We start from the raw sequence: 10,811 nt of genomic DNA, 5'->3' as shown, positions 1-10,811 counted from the left end.
AAAAGACCGCTGGCTTAGGGACATGTCAAGCAGACCTCTCGATTCCAAAAATCATTTATAGCATGTAATTAGAACAATTTAAGACAAAATTGCTGAACTTAGAGAGATTTATTCGAAGAGTTACCTATTGAGCAAATTAAGTTGAATGGTGGACCCCAAAACTTTCTATCGAACGTAAAAATATTCGGGCGCTTCGGCGCAGATATCTAAATTGCAAAAATGACAATAGAGAACAATTTGAAAAATCCTATTATGAAGCGCACAAAGATTATAAAAGTAACATAAAGGATGGAATGCAGAGCTCTTTTAAAGAGTTCTGTGGTGTCATCCATGGCAATAATGTTTTTACCCTCCCATATAAGATAGCACTTAACAAACTTAAACGCCCGGTAGTGCTTTATCCTCTAGTGTTACCAGATGGAGTTCGGACAAGAAGTCTGGCAGAGACAGTACGTTTTATCCTAACAACACTATTCGAGGAAGATGACCCTAACAGCAACTCGGCACATGAGACCAACGTGCATCTCATGTCACTCGAAGATATCAATACAATCAATGACATACCCTTCACTTCGGCAGAGGTAGATGCTGTCTTGGCTAAATTGAAATTAACAACTGCGCCAGGAATTGATAATATCAAAAACTTTTTCTGAGAACAATCCACAACAATTTTAAACAACTCTTTCTTAAAATTTTAAACGAGTGTCTGTAATTTGGTTTTTTCCCTGATGAATGGAAAGAAGGAAAATATTACTACTCAAAAAGACAGATAGGGTTGACAGTCCCTCCGAATATAGACCGATCTGTCTGAACTCTATCTTTGGTAAAGTATTAGAAAAATTAATTAACAATAGGCTGTAACATTTCTTACACTCTAAGAAACTACTTCGTGAAAACCAGTTTGGCTTTACCCACAGAAAGTCTGGAGTAAGTGCGTTATACAAAATTAAAACTAAGCTGGAGGACGTCAAGAGGTGTCTCTGGACATCAAGGGAGCCTTCAGCTCGCTCTGGGCCCCAGTAGTAATTAACAAACTAAGAGGAAATAACTGCCCCGAAATCTTTTCAATTCGGTTCGAGACTGTTTGACAAACCGCAAAATGTCCTACTTAACAAAAAGCGACGAAATTACTATCGGCTCAGTAAAGGGGTGTCCGCAAGGTTCACCTCTCAGTCCACTTCTTTTCAATGTTGTTATTGCGGAACTTCTTCAACAAAAATTCGAAAACAGTATAATAATTCAGGCATTTGCTGACGACGTGACCCTAATAGTGACGGGAAAATCACGCAAAGAACTGGAGGACATTGCAAGCCGGGCCCTAAACCTCATTAAAGAATGGTGAGATGGAAAAAGGCTAAGCTTTAACCCGGCCGAGTGCGAAGTTCTTGATATTGGAGATCGATATAAAAAACGATTGCCAGCCATTAAAATGGGAGGTCGCAACCTCACTCATGTAAACTCATTCAAAACCATCGAGGTCGTTTTCGACTCAAAACTGATATTCACGGCACATGCAGAATATCTAAAATCTAAAATAACTCAAAGCACCCAAGCCCTCGGCATGTTTTCCGGGGTCAACTGGGGCATCAAGAGGACACAATTCAGAGACATTTATATCAGAGGAATAGAACGACCAATTACATAGGCCGCCCCCGTATGGTGGAAAAATACAAAGAATTCGCACTTGGCCAGAAAGCTACAGTCTGCACAAAGAACGCCATTTTTGAAAATCACTAAAGCATACCGCACCGTTAGCAATATCAACCTTAATATTCTCTCAAACATTATGCCAATAGCACTAACACTCGACAAAGAAGCCGCGTCATTTTTTTTTTTTTTTGTTTCAGGGAAACAGTGACCACACTATACTTGGGACGACCTGGGAGACGGAAAAAATCCAAAAGCTGTTAGATCCCTGGGATACGCACCCAGCAGAAAAGACAGCTGTATAATTCTGTAAAAAAGCGCCTAGCACTGCTCAACTTAAGATCTTCATCGGTGAATCCGTCTGTAACCAGACAATAAGAGCAACATTTATAATACTAGATGATTCGGAAAAATGAAATAAGAAAGCAATGTACAAATTTGAAAAGCACGCAACGATATATTATCCGAAATTATTGCAATTCTGAAAAGTCTGAAATACCGTATCAACTCTTAAAAACAGTACAACCATTAACATATTCACGGAAGCTTATCCACACTGCAGGCCCTAGCTAACCCCCACAACAAACTTCCAGTAATTCAACTCATAACAAATACCATTAAAACAATTCGAACAATGCATAGTATAAATCTAATGCATGTGAAAGGCCACACTGGGGTGGAGGGAAACGAATTGGCCGATAAACTAGCAAATAAAGCGCGAACTCATGGAGAACCGGTAGCGTTACCCATGGGAAAAAACTATGTCAAAAAAGAAATCAACATTAAACTCTTTAAAGAATGGGATCAGCGATGGAAAGAGGAGGGGCAAAACTCCGAATTGAGTACATGGATCCCTAATATATACGATATACCAGACAATTTTTCAGCAAACTTTTACGTCTCACAGGTCGTCACCAATCATGGCAGGCTGCCTTATTACCTCTATAGAGTGAAACTGCCTCCCGACCAAAACTGCTCCTGCGGGAGGCAGTGCGTTAATTTCCTACACTATCTTAATGAATGCCCGTTACTAAAACCTCTCGCGGAACAAGTGCACAGTTTATTGCCCGGCAAAGTGACCACTGTCACGGATAAAGATAAAATTAACATTCTAAAAAACAAAAAAATTCTCAAATTAATTGGAGAAATGTTAAATCTCATTGGGGCAAAATTAGGCACATTAGAACGAAGAGGGCTGACGTAACAAAAAAGTGATTGCCTGTCGGAAAAAGCGGGCACAGTGCAATAATCGGTGAGCGTCCCCGCCGCACCACAGGTGCAAAGTGCTCTGCACCTTCCGACACGCAACACGTGCCCAGGCGCTTCCTGGTGCAGAGGGAAGAGGGAAGAGACGGGAGGGATGAGGGAAGGGATCTCACAAACACACAGACACACTCACTTTCACAACAGCAGGAAGGTGAAACCCGGGAATCCTCCCCTATGCAGCGGTGCCCCCGCCCACGCTACCCTCCAAAACCCCGTACTGATGGGTAAGGTACGGGGAAGGGGTGAGGCAACGGTGAATAGCCCCTCACCATGGAGTGGAGGTACTCGAGCTCCAGCACATTGGCAACCCAATGCCAAGAGCAGGGCCATCTGGGGAGGTTCGGGGTCACCTTCATACAGTAACTGCTACAGATCAGGGAGTGTTGGGGGCCCTGGGGGTTCCCGCGCTCAGGGTGCGGGCTGGGCCCGCGGGTTGCTACTGTCTTCTCCGGCCGGATGGGGGTGTCATGAAGACATGCAGTGCCCGCTGTGGCTCTTTGGCCACAAGGGGCGACCAGCGGGCACTTTGGGGGCCGTGAGGCAGCGGTGGCACGTGGGTCGAGTGCGCGCCGGGGGCGTGGGGATTTCTGTGGCCCTCTCTGGCACGCCCACATAACATATAATACGATACGAGGTAGCCTACACCACAACAGCGATGGCGACGTGGCGCGAGCACAAGCGTAGGCGGCGCCCCCGCAGATGGGCGTTCAGGTGGACCCGCCCCTTCAGCAGATGAATGGAGGAAAGGGGCCCACTGGACGCGGCTCAAAGCTCGGGAAGAGCAGGACCGCTTGTCTCGGCACGGGAACCATTTACATAAACTAGTATAATGGGGACACCTACAAATAACACCGAATGTATACGCTCAACCAAACGTAAGACTTCCGTATACACTGCCCCCAAGGCGTCGATCGATGATAGCGGTGCCCCCGCCAGACCCGCTCCACAGCCGCAGCCCAGGCAGCCTGCTGGGACGGAGAGGCCGGGAAACCGGCGTCTCTGTTTCAGCGGACGTGGGGGCCAGGGGGACAAAGCCCCGACCCTGTGCTCTGGAAGTTCCCTGGAAGGTCCGCACTTCAGACTGGAGCGGTACTTCGGTGCGGACCCTTTTCGGGGCCCGATCAGAATGCTTTTTTTTATTTTACAGACCCATAAAGATGGGAAAGAAAATTCAGTGCCCGGGTGCACCGCCCACAACGGAGCCCAACAAGGGGGTAGGTGATGTGCAATAGCAAGAAAGGCTGGGCTGACAAATAATCTTCCAGTGCTGCCCGGGAGCTATACCCTAGTGTGGTTCCAGGGACAGCACCTGTTTCCACTCAAGTTTGGCCCGTGTCGCCTAAGAAGGTAAAAAAGGAAGGAAGAGAGTATAGATGAAAAAAGAAAGAGGTGGGAGGAAAAGTGAAAGAAGGAAGAGGGTAGAAGAGGCGACTGGCTGAATCATCCTGGTCGGGCCAAGCCAGGACACCCGTCTACGAGAAGCAGGGGCCAAAGCGGTGTATTGCATCGCCCCGGGGGGCCCCGAAGTGTCCAAACAAACCCCGGGCTCAGCTCAACTACCAGGGTCCCCTTTTCCCCGGACACGGGCTAAGCCATGCACAGCCAGACGTGGGTGGGCGAACCCACATTGCTTGGGGTTCGTAGTGTCGCCACTCACCAAGCACCTACTAAAGTAGGAGCCCCCTGCGTGCGGTTATGGTGGCCCACGTGGATTGGGTCCGTGGTGACGGTACTCACCAAAAACCTAGCACCTAAGGTGCAGGCGCCTCCTGCGGAGCTCGGGGTCCGTGGAGACGCCACTTTCCAAACACTGCTTCCACAGGTGACCCCTGCGGGGTCAGAGAAACGAAAGACCGATGCTACAACCCACTTTCCCAACACACCCTTGAGGAAGCAGAGGAAGATCCACCATGTGCATCAAACACCTGTTTAACAAGAATTGTGGTTGAGACTACAGTCATACACTAACAGCTGTCATGTACTAACAGTGGATCACGAAGTAACGACAAACTAACGTAAAAGTAACGTCCGTTAGTCATGGCGAGTAACGACCCCGGTATTTCTTTACATTTGCAAAATTGTAGCGGAGCTCTGTAACGCGATAGCTTTTTTCCAAGCTAACGAGTAACGCTATTTCGTTTATTGTTTTCTGAGTCTGGACATTTCATCGAATGCCGTTTCCTCGAACGCCGTTTCATCGAACGCCGGTTCATCGAACGCCGGTTCATCGAACGCCGGTTCATCGAACGCCGTTTCATCGAACGCCGGTTCATCGAGCAACGTTACAGTTTGTAATATTTTGAAATTTTCTTTGATTTTTTTACACAACTTCGACTAACTCTTGTTTTTTTTTCTTTTTTTTTATATCACTGGGTGCAGTGAAACATGTCCTGTTTTGAGAAGAAAGCCTTTATGAAACATACACTTAAAAGTGTTTTAAGTCTCTGTTCTTTATTTGCAGTGTCGTGGTTTCAGTCATGTACACGAGTAAAGCTTTTTAGTAAGTCGCATACCGAATTGTTTTTATTTTTAGTAATTTGACTTCACCTTCAAAACAATTTCAAAAGCGACTACCTCAGTCTTAACAAATGCAAAGTGAGACATCTATAAAGCACTGTTATGCCCCAAAACGTGGTACAGAGCAACATCAGAGAAATTCGATGCAACGGTCCTTAGCGATTTAATGAAAGCGCGTTCAATGGAACGGCGTTCGATTAAATTTCCGTTCCTTCTATGAAACGGCGTTCGATGAAAAGGCGTTTGACGAAATGTCCGCTACCCATTTTCGGAAACGGGCAAAATACTGCTGGGAGATATTTCTGGTGTCAAAAGGATCGGAGATACGGAGTCGAAAACATGATAATCATCAAATGGTAGTGGACTTGCACGTAGAACGATCCGGTGCAATGGTTCGCCTGATTCCTAAACAAATAATGCAGGCGTGAAAGTATAACCTCATTACAAATTGTTAAACAGAACCTTAGAGAGATTGTGTGTTTCTTGTAAAAAACTTTTGACCCCCTTGTATTCGGTCCGCTTTTCTATAGGCCTCAAATAACACGGGCGAATCTTTCCTCTTGTCGCATTTCCACTTCGCTTCCGCAAATTATGAATGTGGTAGATTGGTCCAGTGGCTTAGAACTCACTTTTTGAAAGGAACCGAAAATAAAAAAAGGACCAGTGCAAGCTGAACTATGCAAGACATTTGAAGAGAGCCTGTCGCAATAAAAATGAGCTGCTCTAATGTGGTAAGTTGGGTCAGTCGGTTCATAATTTTTCATCCACTTTTGAAAGGCTCCGGAAAAACAAGAATCCAGGACAAGCTGAGTGACGCAAGGCACCTCGTATTGTTGAGGTTGTCTCGGTTTTTATGTCCTTTCGGTGCTCCTCAAATCTCACAATATTCGGTTTCTAAACGCAGTTTTTATTTCCGCACAGAAATAAGACAAAAATACGTAACATATTTTTACACCAGTGAAATTTAATAGAGACTTCTATTTCCAACAAGTTGCTTTTCGCCGTGCTTCTATGTGATCCTTCAGGCCGCAAATGTTTGCGACAGAGATATTGAAGCTAAACTAGATACTAATATTATCCGCATATTTAGGTATGTAGACGACTACCTGGTACTGTTCCACTCGGGGGAAGAAAATAAAAGAGCAGAGTTTATTTCAAAAACGTTGGATGTTTTTAAAAGCTGCGCCGCCGGTCTGAGTTTCACTACAGAAGATCCTGTACAGCGCATTTTACAATTTTTGAACCTGAAACTGATATTTATGGCGTCCCATGTATGTTGGATGTACTCCCCCAGAGCAAGGAAAGCGGTGTTACCGTACGACTCAAACCACTCTAAAATTATTAGGAGATATTGCCCCTACGTGCTTAGGAGCCTCGCTGACTAAGTCGTGCTTACACAAAATGGTGGACGGCTTTGATATACAAGTAAAGAAACTAGAGAATGGAGGGCACCCTTCTACGCTTATTAAACATGTGGCAGAAGGATTGCTACGGAACCTTGGGGAGGGGGAATTGGTAGTGGAAAGGTCAGGCGGAATGTCAGACCGACCGTAATACCATATATGCACAAATTTAGCCATAGTCTGAAGAAAGTGGGCGAAAAACATGGAGTACCGGTACTACTCTCAGCGCCTCAGAAATTGGGTAAACTGTGTGCAAGAATAGAGATGGGAGATTTGAGGGTGGGTATATGTAAGAAGAAGCATGCAACTAAGTATGTGGAGTGCAAGGAGGGGGTTGTGTATAGAATTCCTTTAACGTGCGGGAGGGTTTACATAGGACAAACCGGAAGGTGCATCAACGACAGAAAAGGGAACACGCACTGGCAGTAAGATCTTTGCCCTCGGGTAATCTCGCGATACATTGTAAGCGATGCGATTGTGGCCCAAAGCTCCAGGAAACTGTTATCCTGAGCAGGAATCGTGATAAAACGACAAGGGAAATTTCGGAGGCGTTTTTCAAAAGGAAGTGCGACGGCGACACGAGCATCAGCGCCCCATCGATAGCATTGTACAATTCGGAGGTGACCTATCTTCAGTCCTTTGTTAGTCCAAACTAGAAAGATTATATGTAGATTATTGAACCATGTTTTTACATGACGTGGATGGTTGTTGACAAGGCATTTATGTTTCTTCTTTGGTTTAAATCACATTAAACCTCAATTGCAAGTGCGCTCTACCCTGAGTGTCTTCTTTTACTGGTCCTCGTTTTTTAGCGCTTTTAATCCTGAAATGTACAACCAACTAGCCCAATTGAATACCCTCTTAATTGTGTACAGTGATTAAGCTATTTACATGTGATTTGACATCCACTATATTGTCACAGGTGGTGAGTCGTGACCAATAAACAAGAAATAAACAGAAATAAATAAACGTTTAATGTGGCGAACTTGTGCCAAAAATAAAGAAGGAAACAGAAGAAAGCAGAGCGTCGCGGGCGTCGAAGTCGGCGTGTCAGCAGAATCGAGCGCTGGGGCGAGACTGACTCGACAAAGTCGCTGGCGGCCTCTTATCTAGAGTGAGCGCTATCTCGAAGTTTCGGCGGAGAAGGTTCGAGCGTAGCGCGCTCGGGGCGAGAATGAACATGCACATTCTGGAAAAACAAGAGCAGGGATAAACGATAGAAGTTATGTCAGTAGTAAGAACAAACGAGAACCTTCTACAAGTCCGTGACCTTGCGCGCGGCAATATCACTGGTCCTAGGTCTGACCAAAAGCCGCTGATGGACAATGGACAAACGATGTCATGGGTCCAACGCAAACCCAGGCCCGCAATGAGGGTGCGCATACCAAACACGTCCGTGACTCCTGAGTGCGGTGGCCGCACAGGATGGAGCACATAGTCACAAAAGTCCAAAGACAAAAGCAAAAGTGAGCCCAACATGTATCTATATCCGGGAGAGCAGACTATGGTATTTAAAGCCAAGGCTCGGTTACGGTGTGCAACCAGTGCCCAGTGCCAGACAATCAGCAAGTAGCGCGCCAGCTAAAGGTTCGTCTCATCAGCGCTCAGAAAACAGCTCTGCCCCGAAAAGTGACTGGTTGGAAGCCACCATGAAGGAAACATTCCTAGCTAGGGAAGCCCGCGAAGAAGCCGCGAAGTCCCCGTCTAATCATTGGAATCTAAACGGTGCGGGCACCCCGGGCTGGGGGGGGGGATATTTAATCGGGTTACTCAGCGTGTGGACACACCCCACCAAGCGTCCCGCTCTGGACGCTGGAGGGATTGCGCTGGCCGAACCGAGCCCCCACATCCCTACTCAACGAGGTGAAGTCAATCGCAGCGCAACTGTTTAAGGAGAGTCGGAACGCTCTGTCACACCTCTGTCGGAGAACACCCGGTCGACAATGTGAGTATCAAAGACGGGGGTGGACCGACAATTCTTGCCACATAACACGGCAATTGGATGGCGGAAGAACAAAGTGAGGGTGGCCAATAAAGTGCGAACTCTACAACTGCAGATGCATCAGCACTAGTCGCAGCCCTTCAGGATGATGAAGAGGGTCCTCTGGGAGAGAGAAGAAATGCCACCCAGACTCAGCACTCTACAGCCCCAAGTGCTACACCCTATTAGAGCCCGATTGTAATCAGGCATTCCGGACGAAGGCGGGACGCACTCTACATTCCAAGGTACGCCACCCAGTGGAAGCCAATGCGGAGGTAGTGGTGGACCGAGTGAAGCCCCGATGGGAAGCAGAGGAGCGATACCTACTCGTAAAGTGAGAGGTAGAACTCCGACGTGCGGGGTCCAGGTTCTGTAATGTGGACCTGCGCGACTCGTTCCCAGCACCAACGCTGGAGTCCATAAAAGGACAGAAAAAAGGTGAGTACAAAACAGCTGGTGCAGCGCCTGACTCTGGAGATAGCACCGCCTGGGGTCGCAACAGAGGCTGAGGGAAAAGGGGAAGACTCCCGATGGACCGCAAGTCCCAAGGCATTGAGGGGGAGTTGGAAATCCTTGAACCTTTTAGGAAGCTCATCCAGAAGCCATGTCCTCGAAAATTCCATTCTGACATACTGTGGGACATTGCCAAACAGGCCTGTGAAGGGGTGGATGTGTCGCATAGACTCGAAGACTATCTCCGGCACGTCTTCGTGTGTGACAAGGGGCCAGTTCATGGTCGCGCGGGGGACCGTCAAGCAACAGAGCCGACGAGTCGCCGGAGAAGAAAGAGACGGGAATACGCCAGGATGCAGGAGCACTTCCAGAAACGGCAGGCTGACTACGCCCGGGGTGTCTTGGATGGCATTCCGGAAGTCCAGATCGAGAACCCAGCCCATTTGCTTGTACAGTGGGAGGAAGTCATGCGTACACCCCGGCACGAGATGACTGCTCCTACTACTGCAGAAATACAGGATAGGAAACCTCAGAAGCAAAGGTACATCTCTTATATCTGGTGACATCACGGGAGGTTACGAGTAGTCTGCCATACGTGAAGTCGGCCCCTGGGCCTGGAGGGTTCACTGCGCGACTGTTGAGGACGGTTCTCAAAACCACGCTCGATGTTATCATGAACCTGGTGGCTCTGACTAAACGCGTGCCGACGTCGCTGAGAGGGGCACGCACAACATTCATTCCCATGAAGTCCCCAGCGAAGTGGTACTCGTACTTCCGCCCCATTACGGCCCCTAGCGTGCTGCTGAGACTGTCTCACACGATCCTGGTGAAGCGACTGATCAACGAACTGATTTCCAACATCAGGCAGCGAGCTTTCACCCCTGTCGACGGATGCACAGAAAACTTTCCTGTTGGCATCCGTACTGGAAGACGCCAAGCAAAAGCTTCGGCGGCTGCATATGGCAAGCCTGGACCTGTCTAAGGCTGTCGACAGGGTGGCGACAGAATCGGTCCTCATGGGTGCTCGCAAAGCCAGACTCGATCAGGGGTTTCTCGACTCTCTGCAAAATCTGTACGAGGACTCCTGGACCAAACTGACACTGGAAGGTTCATCCAAAGTGGTACGACCCACAGTCGGCGTTAGGCAGGGAGACCCACTCTCCCCACTTCTCTTCAACCTCGTGTTGGACGAATTCTCCGAACACTGGACCCTGGTACTGGGTACAGCTCCGACCAGCTGCAATTGGACGGGATGGCTTTTGCGGACGACCTAATTGTCTTTGCATCCACCTCTTAAGGTTTGCAGAGGAGATTGGACAGCCTGCACACATTCCTTGGTGCGCGGGGGCTGACAATTAACACGTGACCCCCTGACTTCAGGGGGTCACGTGAGGCAGCAACCACTCCAAAACCCCCTCACCTTTACGTTCCATCCCTCCGTACCCAGGCTCGGCAAACTAATCATGCAAACCACTTCCCACCTCGAAGACTCTACAGTTATTTCTATAGCACCCACCCTAACTTCCTATCGACAGCCGAACTTA

This window comes from Ixodes scapularis, unplaced genomic scaffold (assembly GCF_016920785.2).
Source record: "Ixodes scapularis isolate PalLabHiFi unplaced genomic scaffold, ASM1692078v2 ptg001158l_1___fragment_5__unscaffolded, whole genome shotgun sequence".
Lineage (NCBI taxonomy): Eukaryota > Metazoa > Arthropoda > Arachnida > Ixodida > Ixodidae > Ixodes > Ixodes scapularis.
Note: the sequence above shows the minus strand (reverse complement) of the source record.